Genomic DNA, 26,693 nt, shown 5'->3' on the forward strand with positions numbered 1-26,693 from the left:
AGTATTTTGGGGGCAGGTTATATGAAAATCCTCTGATTAGAACAGAAATATTGAATTCTGTTGCTGGCATAGATTTTATGGGAAAATATTACTTTGCATTTGTTGGTATCATAAAGTCTTATCTGTTTCATGACATATATCATATTCTTCTTAGTAAGCATAGTGGTTAAGAGCAAAGGATTTAAGATCATATTGATCCTTTTCCCCTCATAACTCCATCACTTAAAACTATATGACCTTGAACATGTAATTGTATCTTCTTGAGCTTCAAGTTTCTCAACTTCAAAATGGGAAATAACAGAATCCATCTTAAAAAGTTTTCTTATGAAGATTCATTTAAATAAGCCATGTGCCTGGCATATGGTGAGTCCTTGATAAATATAAACTACTGTTTTATTAAAAATAATATATATGTAGCTATATTGAGAGATAAAAATTAAGAGATGTTAGATATGGAAATGGGAAATAATTACCAGAGCATGGTAGTTGGCATTTCTGCGGAGGGCTTAAAAACAAATGGAACACAAACAGTATTCATAGATATGAATAGCAGATTAAAAGGGTTTACCATATTTCAGGAAAATAATGAAAATAGCTGTAATCTAAACATATCTGTGTGATATTTTTGAATTTCAAGAGTAAAGAAAAGTTCTGGCAGGCATTTTAATAAGAGGAAAATAGTTTTCTACAAAGAAATAAAAAGTCAAGTCAGGCATAGACATCTCCGTAAGATGAAGACCATGTGCCAACAAATTTTTAGGAGAAATGTTTGTGACTGAGAAATTCTTAGCTGTATACGCCTGAAGAAATCAGAAAGACATTCTCAAATTTAGAAGGGCTTAGAAAATATGTCATTTATATACAATCATGAAAAGTTGACTTACAAGTATTCTCTAGCCAAGAAAGAAGTGAATAAAAACAGAGAGCAAGAAAGGAGAATTCAAAAGGAATCATTGTGAACATTGAAATCAGTTGTGTAGATTTAATTCTTAACTGTTGAAAATTTGTTTACTGAATAGAATGTAGTTGCAATAAAAAAATTTTAAGAGAAGATAAACACTAATTTAGTATTTATAAACATGGTAGAAAATCCTAAATATATTTTTTAAACAGTAAGTATTAGGAGTAGTAAGGAGAAAAATAGTAAATATATTAATTTTTTAACCTCAAGAGAGGATGTTAATAAGTGCTGCTTCACTCTCCTACTGATAATTACTCATGGGCTCAATGTGTACTTTAAAGCTGAGAGGTTTTTATAAGTGGAATTAGAAATACAACTATACCTTCCATAAAGCCTAGAAACTGCAAGTTGACATGTACGGCAGGTGAATTAAAAGCATAGAAATAAAATATAATTTATGTTGCAAAAGATAAACTACACAGGAAAGAGTAAGGTACTATACAAAATAAAAAATCGTAAAGCATGCCGATGAGATTAAAACCCAGCATTCACTTATGACTATATTCGGGTTACGACTCCACGTTAAAATGAGTGCTACTCCTCTATGTACTGACCAAGATGTACAGATCAAGTCAATTAACCAACAAGAGAGTTTAACAGAATGCTGAATGTAAGAGCAGATGTTAAATACAGTGACTCAAAAAGGTCTACTACTATTGAGCTTCTAGCATTTTCCTCATTTATGCTTAAAAGTTCTCTTTAATATTTCCATGTTACTCTGTACAATACACAAAGATCCATGACTCTTATCTTTTTATTATGGACCATACCCTCAAGCATGTCAAACTCTCGCCGGTGGGCCACATGCCTCGTTTATTTAACCCCTTTCCCCATTGACTGTTTTTTGCCTTCCTTGCATTCTGCTCTGAGTGCTTCCTTCCTCCTTTCCTTTGACCCTCATGCAGGTATTGAATGTCTACTGTGTAACAGGCACTGCACTTGCTCTGGATATAAAGTTGTAAGTAAAACAGACATGGTCCCTGCTCTCATGGAGCCTAAAATCTAATGACAAATTAAGATGGTAATTCCTGTTTTCATTGTTTGCCTGATAAATATCTGCTCATCCATTTACTAGAAAACATTTTTAAATGAGTAATGGTAAGTTGATTTTGACTTGAAAACAAAATCCAGTCTCCTTCATTGAAAGGTCGGTGTTGGGTAAAATATTGTTGCTTCTACTGGAATAGATGCCTTGGAATGATGAGACACTAATTTGGTTAAAACTGCCAAAGATGAGCATTAAAGAGTACACCCTCGTTCATTATTTGAATTAGCCTTAGGAAGTAAGCTGTCAGGTGGAGAAAGTGTTTTATTTCCTGCTCCCACTGTGGGTTCCTAGGCCCCATGCTGGGGTACTTGGATCCCCTTTACCTCACCATAATTCATCCCCTTACTAGATTTTGGCTCCTCAGACTCATTCAGGCACATGGATGCAGAGAGAAATCTTGATTGTCTAGGGCAGTAGTTCTCAGGGTCTTGCCTGGAACAGCCGCATCAGCATCACTCATGAAGTTTGTTAGAAACGTAAATTCTCGAGCCCTTATCCCATATCTACTGAGTCTGAGACTGTGGGGGTGAGGCCCAACAGTTTGCATTTGCCAAGTTCTTCAGCTGATTCTGATCTGTCTGTCCTCAAGCTTGCTGCAGACTGGAATCACTTGGGGAGCTTTCTAACTACTGATGCCAAGGCCCCACCTCCCATGATGCTGGACTTAATTGTTCTTGGATGTGGCCTGAGCATCAAGAGCTCTGAACTTGTGCAGTGAAGTTTGAGTACCACTGGCCTCCATCTATACAGACTGTCATTCTCCCTATAACCCACTTCTGACCCCATTTTACACACCCTATGTTCTATTTCCACAAAGAAATCTGAAAAACAAAACAGCCAGCTTCATTAGCTATCATATTGTGTGAGGTGGTATGCAAAGGGCTTGCCAGGGCTTGGAGACAGATGGCCCTGATTACTGTTCAGGACTCCAGCACTTACCTGCTGTGTGGTTGTCAGCAGGTTATCTCACTTCCTTATGGCTCAGTTTTCTCATCTGAAAAGTATTAATCAAAATGCCTGTTACCTACTTACCATGTGCCAGCCACTCTTAAAGGCAGTTTATATACAACTTGAGGTGTAGGCCTGGCTGGCGATCAGGGCCGATTTGGGCCTCTGGCTGCCGGCCGGGGCCTTCCTTCATTCTGCGCCACCCCCTGGTGGTCAGTGCATGTCATAGCAAGCAATCAAACTCCCAGTCTCCTGATCGGACTTCCAAGGGGACACTTTGCATATTAGCTATATATATAATTAATGCATTGTTCATAGGAGTTCTATGAGGTAAGTATATACACTCTTTGCTCCCTTTCACAGATGAGAAAACTGAGGCACAGTAGGGCACTAGTACCTTACAGAGCCAGGCTTCAAGTCCAGGCTGCCTACTTCTATAGACCATGTTCCTGACCACCATGCCATATGCCTCATCATAATGACCTCGTGAGATTTTTGTGAGGATCATCTGTACTAGCAAATGTAGAACGCTTGGTAGTGCTGTACTTTTCCTCCCCTGAGCTGTGCATCTGTTAGTGTCCGTTCTTACAGAGGCTTCTGTCTAATACAGTAACTGATGCGGAGGCTTCAGGGGCCAAGACAAATGATGAGTGGGGTCCTGGGTCACCGGACTGCCAGTGCCTCTTACAAATTAGTGGCTTCCTAATCTGCTGAGACATAGCTGGCCTTGTCAGTCATCATTAAAGTTAATTTTTAATAATGTACCTGCTAATTGTCCCCTGTGAGTGTACCAGATATTCAGATGAGACAGCATTTCAAGAACTTGGCTTTAACTGTTTTGCCTTAAGATGTTAGGCTTTCATTAGCATTTGCTGATTGAATACATAGCACCTGGCTTCTCTTTCAAGTGTTTCTACAAAGGAAATGATCTTTTCTCCTAAGGAGCAGTGTTGTAAATTTAGTTGATTTCTGGATGGAAATATGTTGCCATCTGTAAACCTGGACCTTGCTGCTAGTTTGTTTCTCTTTTTGATAGTATTTAAAGTCTTAAGGCAAGTCTGGTCAGTGTGGCTCAGTGGTTTAGCGTTGACCTATGAGCAGACAGTGATGGCGAACCTTTTGAGCTCGGCGTGTCAGCATTTTGAAAAACCCTAACTTAACTCTGGTGCCGTGTCACATACAGAAATTTTTTGATATTCGCAACCATAGTAAAACAAAGACTTATATTCTTGATATTTATTTTATATGTTTAAATGCCATTTAACAAAGCAAAAGAAAAAAAATGAGTTTGCGTGTTACCTCTGACACGTGTGTCATAGGTTCGCCATCACTGAGCCAGGAGGTCACAGTTCAATTCCTGGTCAGCACACATGTCTCGGTTGCCGGCTCGATCTCAAGTAGAGGGCATGCAGGAAGCAGCTGACCAATGATTCTCTCTCATCATTGATGTTTCTGTCTTTCCCTCTCTCTTTCTCTCTGAAATCAATAAAAATATATATATATATTTTAAAGTCTTAAGGCAAGAAAGAGGTGGTCCTTTTTTCCTTGTCTGTTGTCAGGTGAAGTGGACCCTCATCAAAGGTTGTTTTGGATCTTGAATGTCAGTGGAGCTCATGTCTGTGTGCTGGTGGAATTCTTTTTAAGCATGTCATTAGTTATCTAACCTTAGCATTGCCTTCATTCAGCAATTAGGAGGGTTTTTGAATCCTGGAAGCTTGGCTGACATGAATGTGACTCACCTGGCTTTTCCTTTTCCACCTGCAACCTGTACTGGCAGAAGAAATAGAAAAGGGAGAAACTTTGAATACTTAGAGGAGAGTATATGGGAAAATAAGTTAAATAGTGGGCGATAATGATGACAAAGGAAACTAAATGAAACCAACCACTGAGGGTATTGAGGATGGAGAAGTAGAGACCTAGTGAATAAGTATGTCCAAAATGGTTTTAACTGCAGAAATTGAGGGAGATTAAATAAAAGGCTTAAGAACGAAATGGAGAGAGAGAATACTAGACAGCGGGTAAAGGGGAAAGGAGAAGGATCAGGAGTCTTATTTGGAGGCCAGATGGCATAGTAACGTGTTCGATTCAAATATAATAAATACAAAACTGGTGGCAGGCAGAGTCAAGAGGAAGCTGCAAAACTGAGATGCCTCCTAGAACCTGGGTCAGAGCAGTTGTCTGTAAAGTCGATTCCAGGGACTAGAATGAAGCCAAAGTAAGACTAAAGAATGAACATATCAATAGAAGGTTTGTTCAGAAATGGCCCAGATTAAAAGGGGAATCAGCAAAGAGGATATTGGGGAGAACCATTCAAACTTGCCCAGGAGAGGGAAATCTTTCACACGAGGGGGTAAGCAGCCGTTGGGAAATTAAGTCTTAGTTGTGTTTTGCTGTGAAGAGTTCTACAGGTTACCTTAGTGTAGTTGGAATGGTCCATGTGAAAACCTACGGCTTGTGAGCATGTGGGTACTGAATGTCCAGCTTTCTGAGTGAGGGACTGTATGCCTCTGCCGCTGTGGAACCACTACCCCAAACCCCCCAACCCCTTCTCACCCTCCACCGGTCAGGCTACTTCTTCTTGTCCCAGCATCAGCCTCCCTCTCCGTCCCCGTCCCCGCTGGGCATTGCAGCCTTAACTCCTCGCTGGGCTCAACGTTCAAAAAAGGGCTGGGATGGCCCCCAAGAAGCACAAAGCGGTGCTTATTCCCGCTAGCCTCCCATAACCCAACACACTCCTTTTGCGGTAAGATTATCTCCACATTATTTCTAAACTATTATCTTCATATTATTCCCAAAGCAACAGGAGTAAGGCAGAAGTTAAGATTTAATAGATTCTCAAGCTTTAGTAGCCCCATATCTTTAAACATTTGAATTTTATAACAGTTTTCATTGTCTTTTTTTTTTTTTTTTGGCACACCTGGAAAATTTCTCAAAAGGATTTGCCTGCCCATGTAGATCCACCTACAGGGAGAAAATGCACTAGACCTGCTAATATAATTATTGTGGTCCTCATGGCATTTATAGTTCTTATTGTGAATTAATAGGTTGGCATTCTGATCTCTATGAGCTGGGTTAATGAGAAGCTGTCCAAGAGATATGGCCCCACTTATGTGCTGACAAGACTGGCTTTAAGCTGAGTCTGCAAAGCTGAAGGCCAGACTTGGCACCAGGGTGAGATCACCAAGATAATGATTACCTCTTTAGAAGGTATCTTGGTAGGCAGCCAGCCTGTCTCTCTTGGTGACACTTGAGCTCCCTGTGAGAATGGATTTTCATCATTTATGCATGCATTCACTCATTCATCCATTCATTCATTCACCCACTCATGAACAATCCAGTCATTCATTCTTTCAAGATATAAAGTTTTACTTTAATGCTAGAGTGAGCTAAGGTAACTGCATTTTTTAAACTATGTTATAATGCAGTGCACTATATAAGTGGTTCTAAATGGAAGATTAATGCATCTACTGTCACATTCTGTTCTTCTGTTCTGTTAGTACAGAAGTTTTAAAATACTTATTTAAAAAATTTAAAAGGAGGGAGCACTTCTGGAATGAACCTCCAAAAATTGAACTTCCATAAAAGCAATAAGAAGAGTGGCAAAGGTGATCCAAATCAAATTTTTGAGCTCTGAAATAAACCAAAGCCTTGCAAAAATCTGAGAAGCAGCTATTCAAGAAAAAGAGCGGAATCTCAATAAGAACAATGATATTTATAGCATTTTTATTGTTCCTATACCCATCCCCCTCTCCTAGTTCTGCAGCAGCCTTGAGTACTAGCAACCTGACAACCATGGCAGTTGTGCAGTCCACAGCCTAGCAGCTACTGGAGTGGGCATAGCAGGTTAGGAATGCTTCAGAAAGTCCCATCTCCGGATTGTTATTCTTTGACCTGCCTCATAGTTCCATGGAAAAGCTCTGTTCACAGGCATTATTACTATTTGATCTGATTCAGAGCTCACTCTGCAGAACTTCTACCCCAAGGAGTGTGTAAAAAACAGCTACAGGCAATTATTTGATATCACACATGCCTGAGGCTGCAATACCAATTGGGGCAAACAAGAGCCTGCACCCAAACTGAAAAGAAAGTGTGAGAAACAAGATGTCCATAGGAGAGCTCTGCCACACATAGTCCTGGGGATCTAGAAGGCCACGTACAAGGTTGTGATCATGTCGGTAAACACCAGAGAATATGAAGATTACCTGAGACTGGCTGATGTTGAGGCTCTGTACCAGCAGGAAGTGAAGGCGCTAAGGCAGAGTTACAAACTTCAGAGCATTGCCAGTGTGGCCCAGAGCACACATAGAGCCCCTCAGAGAAGGCTGGGAAACAGTTGGCTCAAGGCAATTAGTAAAATATTTGTTCAGCCATTAGCTGACCTTTAAGCTAACTGAGCCAAGACTTCTACGGCTACACATAACCTAGAATACAGACGTTGTAGGGGGGGCAGGGGCAGATCTGATTTCCAAAGTTGGCACATTATATTAGGGTTAGAAAACATATTCACTTTTCAACAAAGAATTATATGTTAAGTATGGCCCTAGACAAGAAAAAAAAAGCAGTCAGTGGAAACTATCCCTATGAAAGCCAAGACTGGACAAAGACTTTAAATCAGTGTTATGAATATATTAAAAGAACTAAAAGAAATCATGTGTAAAGAGTCAAGGAAAAGTAAATGATGTCTTACCAAATAGAAACTATTAATAAAGAGATCAATTATAAAGAACTGAATTGAAAATTTGAAATTGAGAAGTACACAAACCAAAATAAAAATGTCACTTGGGGGCTCAAAAGCAGATTTGAGCTGGCAGAAGAAAGAACCAGCAAAAGAGAAACAAGCTCAATCAAGATTATTCAATTTGAGGAACAGAAAGAAAAAGAATGAAGAAAAATTGGCCGAGTCTCAGAGACCCGTGGACATTATGAAGCTTATCAATATATGCATAACAAGAGTCCTAGGGGAGAGGTATGAGAGAAGAGAGCGAGAAAGGGACAAAAAGAATATTGAAGAAATATTGCCCCCCCCAACTGATGAAAAACATCAGTCTAAACATCCAAGAAGCTCTGCTAATTAATTCCAAGTAGGCTAAATTCAGGAGTCCACACCTAGAAACATTATAGTCAAACCATTGAAAGACAGAGGACCTTGAAGGTAACAAGAGAAGAACAGTTCATCATGTATAGGAGATGCTTATAAAGCTGCCTTTTCACTAAAACTGTTAACCAAGAGGCAGCATACAGTGTCCAAAGAGAAGAATATCACACCAATTTTTCATAAACTTGTGTAAAAAGAAAAAAAGAGGTAAATACTTCTCAACTCACACTATTGGAACAGTATTACCCTGATACCAAAATCAAACAAAGATATCACAGGAAAACTACAGACCAATATCCTTTATAAATTCCGACATAAAAATTCTCATCTAAAAACTAGCAAACTTAATGTAGTCACATATAAAACATTATATACCATGAATAAGTGGGATTTATCGCGGCAATATAAGGTTTATTTGAAATCAGAAAAATCAATGGTATATAACTTACTAATAGAATAAAGGACAAAAACCACATGATCGTTCCAATAGACACAGGAAAAACATTGACAAAATGTAATATTTTTTTATGATGAAAATGCTCAACACACTAGGAATAGAAGGGAATTTCTTCAACCTGATAAAAAAATATAAAAAACCCACAGCTAAGAGACTATTAAAAGCACCAAAAGACTGAATGCTTTTTTTTTTTAAGATCAGAAACAAGACAAGAATATCCACTCTCATAACTGCTAATCAACATTGTATGGAGGTTCCAGCCAGGGTAATTAGACCTCCTCAAACAATTAAACATAGTGTTACTATATGACCTATCAGTTCCACTCCTAGGCATGTACCAAAAAGAAATGAAAATATATGTCCAGTCAGAGAAAAGGGGGGGCATCTGTAATACTTTCAACAATAAAGATACATTAAAAAAAGAAAATATATGTTCATAAACTTGTACATGAATGTTCATAATAGCCAAAAAGTGAGAAAATACCAAACAGTGTACATCAACTGATGAATAAACAAAATATCATACAGCCATACAATAGAATATTACTTAATAAAAATAAATGAAGTATAGATCCATGCTAAGACATGATGAATATTGAAAACATTATGCTAAGTGAAAGAAGCCAGCCACAAAAGACCACATTTATATGATATTTCCCAAACACGCAAATCCTTACAGACAGAAAATAGATAAATGGTTGTTGGGGGGCTTGAGGTAGGAGGAGTAGGGCGACTGCTATTGGGTATGGGTTTTGGGGGAGGAGGATGACAATGCTCTGAAATCAGAGAGTAGCAATGGCTATACAACTTTCTGAATATACTAAAAACTGATCTATATACTTTAAAAGGGTAAATTGTACGGTATGAATTTTATTTCAATAAAGCTGTTATACAAATTCTGGCTCAATGTTTTGGCAAAGTAAACTAAAAACTGATTTAGTAGTTCTCAACTTTAATATACACCAAGTCACCTGCAGAATCTTATTAAAATGCAATTCTGATTCAGGTGGCCTGGGATGGGGCCTGAGATACATTTCTCAAGAGGTCTCAGATAATGTTGATGCTTCTGGTCCTCAAACTAATAGACTTGCAAAAAAAAGTGTGGAAAGATAACTTCAGAAATATTATCAGTTAGTGGGCCTGGTGATACAATTTAGGTCATTTAAGTTTTCTGTTTCATATCCTTCTAAGTTTTCTGATTCTTTGAAAAATATTTTATTTTTTAATGATTAGAGAGAAGTAAATAGCCATTTCTCAAAAAAAAAAAAAGGTAAAGACGTTCCCTGCAAGCATGTTATATTTGTTTTTGGCTAGTTTTAGTTTACTTTCCTACATTTTTGTCAGGAGAATTAATTTTAAAACAAAATTATGGGTGAAAATTTAAATATATACATTCATATTTCCTTTTTAAACATTCTGGTTAGCATTAGTAAGACAATTGAAATTAATTAGTTATAATTACTAGCCATCATTTCTGAGGATCAACACTGCTATATGCTGTGACTGGTTCTTGCTTAGAGAGCTCATTTTAATATCACAATTACCCAACATCTACTATACGCCTCATTGCCTGAAAGACACCGAGGAGGAAGGGATTCTAAAGATTTGATTTACAAGAAGCTTATAGTTGTTTTATTAAGTATTGGATAGCTTAGTAAATAAACACAGCTCATTTTAACATGACTAACAAATGGAGATTTTTAAGATGAAATCTATTTCTAATTTGTGTGTCCATAGTCAGTTTAAAAAGTTAACCTGTGGGGTTTTTGTGTGTGTGTTTTTACATTTCTGAGCAGTTTAGCTGTCGTTGTAATAGCTGGATTCTTCTGTCTGCTCACATACTTACTGAATATCTACTACCTGACAGGCAGAAGGAGGGGTGTGAACAACCAGAAAAGAAGCAGTGTACAAAGGGAGTAAACCAAGGAGTGTTTAGTTTTAAAAAGGAGGGGAAAATAAGCTTGAACCTTGATGGGAAAGTGAGAATTTGACAGCGAACACGGAAAAGGCAGTCCATGTTAATAGCACCAGTAAAGGCTCCTGTAGGTAAAAAGTTTATCTTGAGCTCCATGGAGATAGCAAAAAGCAGAACCACTTAAACGTGCAATTTCTTGTCAGATAGGGTGAGACTTTATTTTAAATTTCTCTCTTTCAGGATGAGAACCCAACTCCTTTTAATTTTTAACATTGGTAGTATTTTCTGTTCATTTACCTATTTTGTTTTGTTTTGTTATCGAAAGCTTCTTCTCAACTTTTAAAAAACATACATATCACAGCTCTATAAAACCTTCCTGTGAAGGTTTTTACCAGTCATGAAGTCTAGAGTGAACTGCAGAAGTAAGTGAGTCATTGTCAGTTTTTAAAAAGTTCACAGTACTTTTTCCACTTGTTTTGAGTTAGATCCTTTCCCCTGGAAGCAATTCTGTATTACCTTCCACGTGAAAAGCATGAGAAAGAGCTCCAAGGGTCATTCCTGTTCTCAGATATCATTTCCTGAACAGGTATCATATATGCAAACTACTCCTGGTCAGAGTTAGTAATCTATTGCTGTTCTATCTGGATCATTTTATTCATGTAATTTGTGGATTTTCTTTTTCCTCACTTTGTGGCGAAACTAGGACTAAGTGAGGAGGCAGGTGAAATATTGTCCCAGTGAAAGCATAACTAACATGTCTAATGCTTTACAATTTACAAAGCATTTCCATGTTTTGCCTCATTTAATTCTCACATCCACCATGTGTTTATTATTTTATTACACAGAAGAGATAAGCAAGACACAGAGAAATAAGGTAACTAACTTCTCAGTATCTTCCAGCCATTAGCAAGGAGTTCAAGCTGAAGTCTTCCTGCCTTTCACACTTTATTACAGCCTCACAATGCTAAGCTGCCTGGACAACTGCCATATGCTGTTCCTCACTCTTAGGTTTCTGTTCTTCACTGAAAATTTTCTATTTTCCTTCCTTCAGGCAACTTTCCTTGACAAAACTGTCCCCTGGTACTCTTCATAGAAGCTCCATGTTGGTCTATCACAGGTCCTCTCACAATGACTGGTCTGCCTGGTTTTCTCCCTTGCTGGTCTTAGTGTCTTGAAAGTGTGGATTACGTCTTATTTGTTTGATATCCCCAGTTTCTGCAATGAGTGCTTTCTACAGTCAGCTCCATTTCTAAAGACTGAGGTTAATGTCAGTGCTTCTGTGTGCTGCTGAAAGGTGGCACAGAACTGGGGGGAAGATGTCACTTACTGTGGAGTTTTCTGAGGGGTAGAGAGTTTCTGTGATCGGGTCCTGATGTCCAGGAGAGCGAGAGGACATCAGGGGTTCTCAAGCGGGCAAGGCCTTGGTGCAGCTCTGGGGTGCTAGAGTAAGCATGTAGGTAGTCAGGTGTTTGAAATTGGAGAGTGTTGGTGTTTTGTTGAATTTTAAATTTGCTGGGCAATTTAAGATTTTTATTTATCACTTACTTTTGCTCTGATGATTTTTCCACATCTACTTTATAACTGGGTGAGATCAGAGTAAATTGTCTGAGAATTCCATTATGCTCTTCTGTTCTTCAGGCAGTTATGTTACCGTGGAGTGGCTACCCAAGATAGGCAAGGGTATTAAAGGCTATATAAAGACTCTGTGAGAAAATTGGAACTAATCTGCCATGTATTTTCATGGGTTAATATCTCTGAGCAGTCATCCAGGGTCGAGTTACTTACTGAAGTTCAAAGAAGACATGGATTCTGAGCTGTGATAATGGGTACAGAAGTGTCTGAACCTGCCAATTAACTATTGTTACTACAATTTGGCTTAAATTATATTGCAGCTAAAGTTATATCTGGCAGATTTTAATTAATGGGAGAACATAATTAACCCTATCTGGTAGGTCAATTCTTTCAGCTACCCAGGAGCATATTTTTAAGGTTACTCATGAGAAGCCATCTAGTTACCATTTTGCTGAGGAAAAGAAAATATTCTATACCGATCATACTGAGGTTCTTTCGTTTATGAGTAATGCTTGCCTAACAGTTCCAGTGTTTTATTACTTGTCATCTGGTTTTTATTAGATTTCATAGGAGGTAAAGGAAAAAAATCTAGAAATTTGACCCCAGAGACAATATTCTTTTTACTCAGCCAAACTAACAAACTCAAATACCCTTTGTCACTATCTCAATAGGCCCAGTCTCCATAATTTCTGTGAAAACCAGACATTTCAAAATTTTTCTCGATATCTTCACCTCAAATTTTTCAATCTCCTCCCTCTCAAAAACTTTCCTACAATGTTTGCATTTGGGATTATTTTTATAAATACTCCCCATTGGTGAGGACAGCCACCATCTGTAAAGGCTTAGTGAACTCTCAGTGTGCCTCATCACATTGCTGTTAAGTTATTTAGAGCGATTGAATTTACACTGGAGTATATTGGCATTTGTACTGGAGTCCTATAGAAGTAACAACATGCATATGGTTTTCCTGATTGTTAGAGAGGAGGCCTGGGGCCATTCCCAGCTCAGTCTGGGCCCTATTTGGTCACCTCACCTCTCCCCTGCCAGTGGCAAGGGCTCTCACTCCCTGCCTAGTGATCTGACATAGCACAAGTAATGAATTATGTGAGGAGAAAGTCAAGATTCTCAGCTGCAAACTCTAAGCACAATAGAACATGCCTGCTCTAGGTCCATTTCTACCATTTATCCCAAATTAGTTATAAAGATCCTTGAGATTCTTGGAGGAAAAGAAAATCTGAGAGAAAATATTTTTGTGCATTTTTCAAAGGCTGTAGAATGGAATTAAAAAATATACTTGGCATAATATTCAAGCTAACATTTTCATTACATAAAAACAGCCAAATCAATTTCAGCAGAGTTCAGAAGACCAGAAAATAATTTGTATTTACCAAATAGAAAAGGACAGAGGTCAATGGAGAAGAAAACCAAATCAGTGTAACCTTTTGGATGATTTAAAATTTGAAAAACAAAAGCAGAAATCCCAAACTCAAATAGATTTTGTTTAAGGGAAAAGAAGATACAAGGTATTTGGTGTTAGAGATTTTTCAGAAGTTCAAAGTCGGAAAGAGAATATTTAGAAAGTATAAGTCAAGACAAACTAGATTTATACTAAAAACAGCCATAAATAAAATTACACTTTCTCTGTTTTTGCTAGTGGTATTTGAGTGGCTTGCTGTGGACCTTTCATTAAGAGAAAGATTCAGAAAATTAAAGAAGGAATCCAGTGACAAGAAAAAAAAATACAAATTATTAAGGAAATAATGGAGTTAATTTACCAGGAAAGATTAAAGTAGCAAAGAATGCCTAGCTTGGCTTTGAAGTGACTTGGGCAGAATGATAATAACAGTCTACAAACATTTAGAAGTTGTAAAACACAGAGAAGCAAGAGCAGTTATTTAGCAGGATGCCACGAGGTATAATCAGAGATAACAGGATAAACTCAAAAAGATTATCAAAAAAGGGTTCCGACCAGTGACTACTTTGGTTAGCTGAATATTTACTCCCACTGGAAGTGCTGCAGGTTTTCAAAGGCCCTCTTTGTTATTACTTTGTTGTCTCCTCAGTTAATCCACTAACATCCCCAGACCCAAATTCCAGGGTGGTGGGGAGATCCCACAACCTAAGTAATGTAAATGTGTATAAAAGTTTAAATTAGGATCTGGCTTACTTAGAGCCAAGGGCTTTGCCAATAGATTTTGCTTATGTTGCTCAGTTCACCTTATCTGGCAGACTCTACTCTTTCTTGGAGACTCAAATATCATCCTAGAGAAACTTTTGCCTCATAAGCAAGGATTGGGCATTTGATTTGGGTCCTCCTGAGGCGAGGTGAGGGTGCTGGCACAGCACAGTGTGATGGGAGACGTGTCTGTCTGCCAAGGTCCACTCTGGCTCCTTCTGGGCAAGGACCATGTCTTATTCATCTCTGCATCCTCAGTATCTCAAGGCATTGTGCAGAGTAGGCACTTCAAAAAATTCTGTTCATGAGTGACTAAGAAAAAGATACAATTGATGGAGCAATTCAATTCTTTTGAATGCATTATTTTGATCTTTGGATAAGTTTTTAATTCTCATATTCTTTATACCATTTTTAAAAAGTGTGTTTTAAGGTATCTTTGGAGGGGACAGAATGGGGAAGAATATAAAGTGGATCTCCAGGATCCTGCTAAGATGAGTTGTGGTTTTGGTGGCACTGGGAATCAAAGTTGTCCTCAGGGTGCAAAGGTGCTCTCACTCTTTCATGGGACAGAAAGCCTAGAATGGGGGTTCCTGAGCTTTGGCTAGAGCAGAGATCAGTCAAACTGGTTATCAACTGGTTTTGTGTGGCTCATTGTCTAAGAACTAGAGGCCTGGTGCATGAAAATTCATGCACTCAGGGGGATTCCTCAGCCTGGCCTGTGCCCTCTCACAGTCTGGGAGCTCTCAGGGGATGTCCAATTGCCGGCTTAGGCCCGCGCCCCTCAGGGAGTGGGCCTAAGCCGGCAGTTGGACATCCTTAGCCCTACTGCGGAGGCAGGAGAGGCCCATACCACCGCTGCTGTGATGGTCAGTTGTGAGCCCGGTTTCTGGCTGAGCAGCACTCCCCCTGTGGGAGTGCACTGACCACCAGGGGGCAGCTCCTGCATTGAGCGTCTGCCCCCTGATGGTCAGTGCACCTCATAGCAACCGGTCATTCCGCCATTTGGTTGAATTGCATATTAGCCTTTTATTATATAGGATGATCTTCACATATTTAAGTGATTGAAAAAAATCAAAAGAATAATATTTTATATGTGAAAATTACATAAAATTCTAATTTGAGTGTCTATAAGTAAATTTTTATTGGGACACAATCATATTCATTTATTTGTCTATGGCCTTTTTTGGTGTTACAACAGCATAATTCTAGGAGCTCAGAGTCATATGGCCTGTAAGCCTAGAGTGTCTTTCTGGCCCATTAAAGAAAAAGATTGCTGACCTTGCTCGGGAGAAATAATAGAGCTCTATCATACTGTTGCAAAGGATGGTGTCTTGTGTCTTGCTCAATAAGCTAAATCTTCAGTTATTCTAATGAGGTCACTTAGACAATTGTTTCTGGTTTGCCTACTTTCTGTACTAGGTATTGGTGAAATAGCCATTGTTTAAATATTTGAAACTAAACATTTTTTTTTTCATTTTCAAAATATAATTACATTTAATTCAACATCTTTACAGTTGAACTCTTAGCTAAAAGAGAGACTTTTTTAAATTGCTTATATGATTCATGAAAGATCATTTGATATAGGTCCATTTTTACTGAAGTAAAGTTGTTCGAGAAATGCTGCTGTACTTTAGAGAGAGTATTTTGGGAGGTAAAGTCTGGCTTGAGAATCAAGGTTTCTGATTTTTTTTATTCTGGTTAGTAATAGTAAATCACAGTAGTCACCTCTCCAGTTATAAAATGAATCAGAATCGAACCATAAAAGTGTAAGATAAACTGCACTAGGTCAGACTAATAGTTCTGTCTCCTTGGTCTTCCACCTCTGCCTGTGTCTGTGTTAGGCAACAGAGTAGCTGAGCTCCATGTTTCTGACCTAAAAAACTCAGGTAAGTAGGTGGTACTACTTTTCTTTCCAGTAACCAGTTCCCTATGTGCCTAGCTATATTTTTATTGAACCATTTTGTATTTTCCTCCTATGCTGCCTTTTATGACCTGTGCATGCCTTGAGTTCATAGCTTATTATCCTGGTAGTTTAAACAAAAATAAATGTCTGTGGAATTACCTATATAAAGGAGGTGAAAATTAGGTTGTTGTCAAAATTGTTGTTTCACCCTGCTCTATTGTTTTTGTTTTTAAATATATTTTTTATTTATTTCAGAGAGGAAGGGAGAGAGGGAGAGATAGAAATATCAATGATGAGAGAGAATCATTGATCAGCTGCTTCCTACGGGGGATCGAGCCCGCAACTGGAATCGAACCTGGGACCCTTCAGTCTGTAGGTCAACGCTCTATTCACTGAGCCAAACCAACTAGGGCATCCTGGTCTATTGTTGATATCTGGCAACTAATTGATCAGATCCATAAAACCTACTCATCAAGTTGTTACATCTACTTTAGTTACTTGGATTTTTAAGGAGGGGTGTGTGTGTGTGTGTGTGTGTGTGTGTGTGTGTGTGTGAGAGAGGGAGAGAGAGAATTTGTTTTTAATAAATTCAGTTAGGTAGTCCTTTAATAGCATTGATTCTATCTAAGAGCTATTACTTTTTACTTAAAGTAAAATCATTTTGAGATTTATTAGTCTGTTTTTCCAATGATTCTTTTTTTGAGCTTAGCAAAACAATTTCAGTACAATTATAGAATGAAGTAAAAAAATGGCCTTTGCAATATTATTTTCTCATAATATTTTCTGGCATAAAACTATTATTTCTCCTTCCTGTGCTTTTACTTATTAATAATGTAGAATTGAACAAAAAGAAATGTTTTTCATTGCTGACTTCAGTAGTACATTTAATACTTAATTTATCAGATGATCACCAAAGTAAAAATAAAGTCCAGATGTTCCTAATAATGATAGCTGACATTTACTGGGAAATTATTACATGCCTGGCATTCTCCTAAATGCTTTACATAACATTTCTCTCTTCATCCTGTCAGCAGTCTAATGCAGTAGGTACTCTGATTATCCTCATTTTATAAACCGGGCAAAGGGAGGGTAAGTTATCTATAGTCACATAGTAACAGTGGATTCAGGATTCAAATTTAAACTTTAAATCAAAAGACTATGATTTTAACCACTATGCATCCTGCGTCTCAATCATTATCTTCCTGGCAACTTTTTAATTGTAATGCTTTTAGAAATTTGGGACAAAACAGAACATTTAAAGCATGGCTATGTTTGAGAAGATTTGGATTCAGCATGTATTAATTAAGTGCTTGTTATATGTTAGACCCTAGGCCAATAGCATTTACTTCCTATAATCTCTTTAATCCTCACAAGAGTGTTGAGATGTAGGATTCATTATTCCTGTTTTATAAAATAGGAAATGGAAGCATTAAGGGGTTAGCAGGTTTCCCTGAGTTACACAGGTAAAGTAACTGCTAGAATTCTAACCGGGTAGCTCATTTCTGCATGTATCTGGCTGGGAGTCTCTTTTTCTTTAATTGTCCTTTAAATGAGGATTCATAGCTTTTCACAAGTATACTGTTAAGGCATAGTCAATCACAAATTTGAAGCTTTCTAGTTGTAACGCAGCCACTCTACCCAGATCCGTGCTAATTGAGAGTTTCCTAGTAAATGGGACCCAAATGAATGGAGGTGTAATTATGCTGCAGATACATTCCTGTTTGTCTGGATATGAGTGTGAGTCCAAAGATCACATCCTTGGATCAGCAAAGCATCTTTGTAGGCAGGAGATAGAAGAAGTGTTTCCCTATGGGATGCAGGTCGAGCTGGACATGTTAAGAGAACAGCTTCAGAGCGAACACTAGCAGTGGTTGTCTGAGGAAGGATCAGAGAGATAACCAATATGTATTGCCTCTGCAGACTGAATGTTTGTGTCTTGTGTCCCCCAGATTCATCTGTTAAAGCCTAATCTCCAATGTGATGGTTAGGAGGTAGGGCTTTTGGAGAGTGGTTAGGTCATGAGGACAGAGCCAGGGATAAGCACCTTTACGAAAGAGTCCCCAGATGGTTCGCTCACCCCTTCCATCATATGAGGACACTCTAGGAACTAGGAATCAGAACCTTACCAGATCCTAATTGGCTAATGCTTTCATATTAGACTTCTCAGCCTCCCAAACTATAAGAAGTACATTTCTGCCATTTATAAGTCACCCACTTTGTAGTATTCTGTTTAGCAGCCTGAACAGACTAAGACAATTGCCTGTCTACTGTGTACCAAGAAATTAACATTTTCTATCACCGATTCCTCAAAATCATCTAGGATATTGTTATAACTATCTCTATTTTAATTGAAACGTAAACTAAAGTCAAAGGATGAATGACATGCTCATAGTTGTGTAATCTAATTCAAACCCAGGCCATCAGAGCCCATAATCTTCAGAGCCCTTAATCTTTCTGCCTAAGAGAAAGCATGGGTAGGTGTGCAGGGAGAAAATGTGAGTGTCATTGCTGCTGAACAGTGGTCAACTTATGTCAGTGACTCCAATGACTGAGCAGCAAATGCCATGGAGACAGTGTAGATACTCTCTGATCTCTTCCTGTGGTCCAAACCAGTGGGATTCAAAAAGACATATGACATACACCCTGCTTTCAGGGAATTTGTAATTTAGGGGACATTCCAGGGAACCTACATACTCTATCTTCCTGGAAACCTGTGCTTGATCATGTATATGTCTTTGGTCACAAGTTAGAAAGACCTTGGGCTTTTTCCTGTGAGCTGATTACCACACTAAGTTTAGTTAACCCATCCATCATGTCACTTAATCAGCTTTGTATGTATATGTGGGGAGGGGTTTGACAACATTTAAGATCTATTCTCTTAGCAAATTCCAAATATATAATAAAGTATTGTTAACTATAGTCACCATGCTATATATTAGATACCAGAACTTACTCATCTTATAACTGGAAGTTTGTACCCTTTGGCCAATCACTCTCCATTTTCCCCACTCCCAAAGCCCTGGCAACCACCATTCTACTCTTTGTTTCTATGAGTTTGCTTTTAAAAAAAAATAATAAATATATATATATATATATATATATATATATATATATATATATATATATATATATATTATTGATTTCAGAGAGGAAGAGAGAGGGATAGAGAGATAGAAACATCAATGATGAGAAAGAATCATTGATCGGCTGCCTCCTGCATCCTCCCTACTGGGGATCAAGCCCACAACTCAGGCATGTGCCCTTGGCCAGAATCGAACCTGGGACCCTTCAGTTCACAGGCCGACGCTCTATCCACCTAGCCAAACCAACTAGGGCGTGAGTTTGCTTTTTTAGATTTCACATATAAGAGAATTAATGCAATATTTGTCTTTTTTTGGTCTAACATTTCACTTAGCATAATGCCCTCAGGTCCCTCTTCATGTTGTCACAAAAGGCAGGGTTTGCTTCTTTTTCTGGCTGAATAATATCATACTACATAACACACACACACACACACACACACACACACACGCACACGCACACGCGCGCGCTATCCATTAATCCCTGGATGGACATTTACGTTGTTTCCTTGTCTTGATTATTGTAAATAAGGCTGGAATGAACATAGGGGTGCAGATATCTCTTCAAGATACTGATTTTATTTCTTTCAAACATATACCCAGAAGTAGAATTCCTAGGTAGTTCTCTTTTTAATTTTTTGAGGAACCTCCATGCTATTTTCCATGGTGGCCATACCAGTTTATATTCCTGCCAACAATGTACCAAGTTTCCCTTTTCTCCACATCCTCACCAGTGCTTGTTGTCTCTTGTCTTATTTATAATAGCCATTCTATCAGGTGTGAAGTGATATCTCCTGATGTGGGGGAAGAGCACTTGGGAGACTTGGTCCAGAGTCTTTCGCTAATAAGCTGTATGATCTGAACAATTTATCTAACATCTGTGTGTCAATATTATCAATTTAAGAATCCATCTTATCTGTTTATAGGGTTGCTTTAAGAATCGACTGAGTAACATCAAATAATTAATGTGAAAACAAGTTAAAATAATGTGAATGTGAAAACAAGATAACATAAATTTATGTGTTAGTGATTAAAAGGATTAATAATCCACAAATTGAAATATTTTACCATTAAACTGATCTACTAAATCATTTGTGAGTTATAACACATCTTATTAAAAATTAAAGTAAGGTCATGCAGAGGATATAATGCATTACTTTGCCGCTATGAGGAAAATATGTGTAATAATGTACTTAATATGGTGTTGATTAACATGGATCATACAAAGATAATCACCAAACGATCCTAATAACCCAACAAGGAAACAGCTAAGAACAACATTAGGAAGCATGTAAATGAAAACATTTGAAGGATGGAGTGGCAAAGCAAAATGTCTCATGCTGATATATCTTGAATGTTTCCATGTGGTTCTGCATGATTTTCAGAAATGTGGTTCATTTCCTCAATCATGCAGGAAAACCCAGGACCCAATCGGATATTATTTTAATGGAAAAACACCTTCTGTGATATAAACACAGCAGAATAGAGAAAGCTTATTGACTATGCCCTCATAAAAGTATATGTTTTTCTAACTGGATGAACTTTAGCGAGGATATTTTAATTAAAAGGCAGTATGGGCTTAGTTGTGTGGAACGTGTTATAACTGTTCTCATGCTTGCTGGCAGTCATTGGGTTTGGAATGTGTTAACCTCTTCATTTTTTTTTTTCAGATAATTTTTTTTTTATTATTAGTTAAGGTATTACAAATGTGTCCTCATCCCCCCCATTAACCCCCAACCTCCCCCCACACACAACCTCTTCATTTTTAACTTACAAGCTCAGTTCTAGATCCCAGTGTTGTGTTTTTAACTGGCAATAATGTTGATTACTTATCTTTATATGTGAAAGGGTTGACAAGATGATAGATAGCTACAGTGCCATTGACTGTATTATGAATATCTTGAAGTCATTCCTCAGAAGGCAGGTTTTTTTTGGCTAGGTAAGTTTTTTTGCAGTAGAAAAACCAGAAAGGCTTATTGGTATAATTTTTTTGCCCAAAGATAATAGGAGGGGAAATATAGTTTATGTAGTTTTTGTTATTTTAGGAATTTAATAGTCTCAGTTTTTGAAAAATACAGGTAGCATGTATGCCCTTCAAGGATGCTCCCCACTTTTCTCCCAAATCACCCATCATAGATCTAATTGAGGTTTAGAACAACAATTTTAGAACACTGGAAATAGGGTACCCAGAAGATGTCCTCAAAAACAAAATTTGCTCTTTTCAACTCTTTTAATGGTTGTAGGCTTGTTCTAATTTCATTTCAGGCTATCAGAATATCAGCAGGACAAATAGCACACGCATGAAAAAAGTTCAGACAAGGGCAATATTGAAGATAAACTAGAGAGATATTTTCCTTTTAGAAATAATACTGCAATATTGCAATTCAGCTGTTAAAAAGTAATACAAAAACAAAGCCATTTATTTAAATTGGTGGCAATTTGTAGAACTTGATTTGCTAACTTCAGAAAACACAGAGCAAGAACCAATATTTTAAATGGTTTTAAAACATCTATTTCGGGAGATGTTATGATTCTTCACATTAGAATAAAGAGAACATTGGCATAAAATTAAGGTGAAAGAATAAGATCTTTCTCATTTTACTCCCCCTCCCCCCACTCTTGTCTACCAGCAAAAGGCACTAATCCAACATTCAGTAAGATCTCTCCTTAATTTTAACAGGAGCTGTAATTTAGTGAGTGTTTATTGTCGTTTTAAACAGTGAGAAGCTCTTTATATACACTATCCTATTCATTTAATCCTCTCAGCAATCCCTGAGGGGCCATGGCTCTCTCCAGCTGACAAGTGAGGAGGCTGAAGTGAGGACATTAAACAACTTGCCCGCAGCTTTGCAAACAGTGAGTGGGAGAGTCACACCCAAAGCCCTGGGTCTTTACCAATCCACTCCACCCCCCTGCTTCCCTGGGTATAGCTGCTTTCAGATGGTAATCACAGAGAGGGAGCAAATGAAACTAGAATTGCTCAAAATAAGCCTAGATAACACAAAACACCAGATAAAGAAAGACTCAGACATTGTAAAGATCTGATCCAATGTCAAGCTTCACTAACAATTTTAAGGGTACGGGAACTGCAGGGGATAGGCAAACCAGAGCGTGGTCTAGGACTGGCACCACAATGCTCTGTTTCCTTTCTTGCTGCGGCAGGGTATACTCTGGGCCAAGATTAACAGAGGAGAATCTCCATTTCATGCTAGAGAGTTAGTTCCATAGCTTATGTGACATTTTATGTCCCATAAATTTATAGATTCTAGATGCGTTTACCATAAGCAATCCTAGCTAGAACAGGTAGATTCTACTAAAGCATTCTCTAGACAAGGACTCTTCCACTAGTCAATATCATTAGTTGTTTGCCAGAAGTATGTTATTAGCATTTTAACAAAGAGATTTGAATGAGTCACTTGCCTTCTTTCTTTCCCAAGTTCTCCATCCCCTCCCAGTCCACCTCATCATTTATACGCCAAGCATGTCAAACTGGCGGCCAGTGGGCCACATGCCTCGCGAATTTGACATGCTTGTCATACACAGGAAAGGAAGAGAATGGATTGCAAACCTGCTCTTGACTTGCTTTACTTCCTGCAAACTTAGAGGAAGAAATAGTAGCTGCTGGTCTCTTTTCAATCAACTCCTGGCTTAGAAATACTGTGTTGGGCAAAGGGAGGGAAAAAGATGGGTTCTGGCTTATTGCCACCTGCAAATTTCTTTCCCATCAGACCAGACAGGTTGGTGGCTAGCAACAGCCAATAGAATGAGACCCCCCCAGGTGGTACTGACCTGCTTCTTCCCTCAAATGAATTTGGTATCATTAAACCAACGTTGACTAAAGGCTGCGATGCAGGCATCACATTCCCACCTTGTTTGTGTTTGCCTAGGGTGTGCCTGTGGTTCTGCTTCTCTGTATCCCCCCATGGAGAGGATGAAGAAACTAAGACACAGCAGTAAGATAACTTGCCCACGGTCACAAGGTCCCTCGGACGTAGAGGGGAAATTGGAACCCAGGTGGTTTGGCTGCAGAACCACAGTGCTCCTGTTCTAAGAGGACCTCTCTGGGTAGTGTGGTCTAATAGAAATGTCATCTCTCATGGTTTTGTGTATCCTAAGGTCATTGTTTATGGCTCCTCTCTAGTCCCATCACAGTCAAACACCAGGCAAATCTTCCAATATATGGGATCACCTGTGTTTTGTTTTTGTGGTGTGTGTGTGTGTGTGTGTGCCAGGAACCCCGTTTTAACTTTCTATTGGACCCACTGGCCAGAATAATTTCTTTGCTGTAGAAAAAGTGATTTATAAATTTAAAAGTTTCTGTTCATTAGAAAAGACAGACTTTTAAAAAATATTGCAGTAGAGATGGAATATTAAAATGAATGCCTTCGTCTCTTCTTGATATGGCACTATATTTCTTTATGATTTCAGTGAAAAAGAGGTGTGTTACACCAAGTTTAATTTTTCTTTGAAACCTGTTCGTTGGCATTTAGTATGAATAGCAGAAGGAGAATCAAAGTTATACTGAAAATGATTAACCGGCAGTCACATCGGCTTTCATATTTCATCCATGTAAAAATATGCTCTTAATTAGAATTTCCCTTTTGCTTTTTAAGAAACGTACAGAGCTTCAGGAATAAGAGGAAATTGCAGCTGGTGAATTTTTCAGGATCCCTAGCAGAAGAATTTCTTTGTGGAGTATTGACAGGATCCTGCAAAAGGAGAACATTGTTAGGCATTTCATAAATTTTCTTAGGAACCGCTATATTCTGAGCATCATGAGACTGTGCCCAGATCTGAGGGCAGGGAATTCTGAAACAAAACACAGCTGTCCTGATATTTTAAAGAAAATTGTAAGGGAGACACTGTGCAATCAATTAAATTGTTCTTTCCCCCCACTTTCGGAAGACAGAAACAACTTGTAAATGCAGAGTTGCTGCTGAGAATGTAAATTGGCTGGAGTATCTGTTTATGCTGTTAGATTTATGCACAAACTGTAGATGGCACAAACAAGGTCTTATTGACCTTAGCAGCCAAGCAGTGATCCACAACAGGCTCATTGCACTCAATTTCATGCTGCCAACCCAGCCATCTTATCAGTTCAGTTTTAAGGGTTGAAATCTCTTACTGATTTCTAAAGAACTTTGACAAATTCAGAGAATGTTGCTATCTAAAAATTTTATCCATCATTCCAAATGAGTGTGTTTTCAGTGTTTAATAATGGCATTGTTCAGGGTGTGTTTGGATTCACTGGTCGCTAGCATTCATTCACAGGTCAGCTGGAGAAGAAAACAAATTGCCCCATATAGTTATGCTACCAGGAAGCGTGAATTCTGATTAGCATATAATTGAGATCATGCTGAAAAACGATGAGTACAGAAATTGATTTAAGAGCATAACTTTTTTTTTTCTAATCATCAACTGGTGTTGGTTTGAGCAAAGCCTAGAAAATAGAGATAAAAACAGAAAAGTGGGAGGATAAGTTCTTAATCCTATATCAAGGACACTTGCTTAGTCATGCAATTATCAATAATTTAGTCATTTAACAACAAATATTTGTTAAGCATGTTTTGTTTGTGATACCTGTGCTATGTACTAACACCAAAATAGTTAAGATACAATTTCTGCCTGAAAGCTTGGTTGAGCAGCTACTACTCTAAATGATTCTGTGAATGATGCTTCCTATCTATCTATCTATCTATCTATCTATCTATCTATCTATCTATCTATCTATCTATCATCTATCTATCTATCTACTAGAGGCCCGGTGCATGAAATTTGTGCACGGGGGGTGGGTGTGGGGGGAAAATGGTGTCCCTCAGCCCAGCCTGCACCCTCTCCAATCTGGGACATCCCGCTCACATTCTGGGACTGCTGGCTCCCAACCAGTAGCCTGCCTGCTTGCCTGATTGCCCCTAACTGCTTCTGCCTGCCAGCCTGATCAGTGTCTAACTGCTCCCCTGCTGGCCTGATCGCCCTCAACTACCCTCCCCTGCCAACCCAGTTGCCCCCAACTACCCTCTCCTGCTGGCCTGGTAGCCCCTAACTGCCCTCCCCTGCCAGCCATCTTGTGACCACATGGGGCCATCTTGTGCGAGGGTGTACAGTCAGTTTGCATATTACTGCTTTATTATATAGGACTAGAGGCCCGGTGCACAAAAATTTGTGCACTCAGGGGGGTCCCTCAGCTCGGCCTATGCCCTCTTGTAGTCTGGGGCCCCTCGGAGGATGTCCACCTGCTGGCTTAGGCCCGCTTCCCAGCGGATTGGGCCCAAGCTCGCAGTCAGACATCCCTCTAGCAGCCCGGCAGCCCTCGGGGGGATGTCCACTTGCCAGCAAGGAGCAGACCTAAGCTTCAGTCGGACATCCTTAGTGCTCCTGAAAAGGTGGGAGAGGCTCCCGCCACCACTGTTGTGCTGGCAGCCATCAGCCTGGCTTGTGGCTGAGCAGAGCTCCCCCTATGGGAGCGCACTGACCACTAGGGGGCAGCTCCTGCATTGAGCATCTGCCCCCTGGTGGTCAGTGTGTGTCATAGTGACCAGTCATTCCCAGTCGTTCTGCTGTTAGGGTCAATTTGCATATTACCCTTTTATTATATAAGACAGAGGCCTGGTGCATGGGTGGGGGCCGGCTGGTTTTCCCTGAAGGGTGTCCTGGATCAAGGTGGGGGTCCCACTGGGGTGCCTGGCCAGCCTGGGTGAGGGGCTGATGGGTGTTTGCAGGCTGGTCAAGCCCCCCAGTGGGGACCCTCACCCCATGGGGGTTTGGCCAGCCTGGGTGAGGGGCTGATGGCTGTTTGCAGGCTGGTCACACCCCCTTCAGGGTGGGGGTCCCCACTGGGTGCCTGGCCAGCATGGGTGAGGGGCTGAGAGCTGTTTTCAGGCTGGCCAAACCCCCTTCAGGGTGGGGGTCCCCACTGGGGTGCCTGGCCAATCTTGGTGAGGGGCTGATGGCTGTTTTCAGACAGACCAAGCCCCCTGGTGATCAAAGCTCCCAGCCTTTCCTTTTTTTGTTTTTTGTTTTTATTCGCTCCAGCTCAGTGGCCATGGTGACTGGAAGCAGGTATCTGGGGTTTATTTACCTTCTATAATTGAAACTTTGTTGCCTTGAGAGGAGGCAACAGCCGGCCGGGAAGCTTGGCTTCCTCCATGATTGGGGCAACCAAGCCTCCTGCTTGCTCCAGCTCTGTGGCTGCCGGCCGCCATCTTGGTTGGGTTAATTTGGATATAGTTGCTCTGATTGGCTGGTGGGCGTGGCTTAAGGCATAGTGAAGGTGCAGTCAATTTGCATGTTTGTCTATTATTAGGTAAGATACTTAATACCAAAGTGCTAGATCAATGGTTCTCAACCTGTGTGTGGGTCGCGACTCCTTTGGCGGTCAAACAACACTTTCACAGGGGTTGCCTAAGACCATCCTGCATATCAGATATTTACATGACGATTCATAACAGTAGCAACATTACAGTTATGAAGTAGCAGCGAAAATAATTTTATGGTTGGGTCACAACACCAGGAACGGTATTTAAAGGGCCAGACGGTTG

General features: G+C 39.3%; 1 protein-coding gene across 3 annotated transcripts in view; it reads left to right on the top strand.

Moving 5' to 3' along the window:
* LHFPL3 (LHFPL tetraspan subfamily member 3) overlaps positions 1–26,693 on the top strand; it is a 469,597-nt gene that overhangs the window by 43,376 nt on the left and 399,528 nt on the right. The gene's annotated exons all lie outside the window — the stretch shown is intronic.

This window comes from Myotis daubentonii, chromosome 10 (genome assembly GCF_963259705.1).
Source record: "Myotis daubentonii chromosome 10, mMyoDau2.1, whole genome shotgun sequence".
In the NCBI taxonomy this organism is placed as follows: domain Eukaryota; kingdom Metazoa; phylum Chordata; class Mammalia; order Chiroptera; family Vespertilionidae; genus Myotis; species Myotis daubentonii.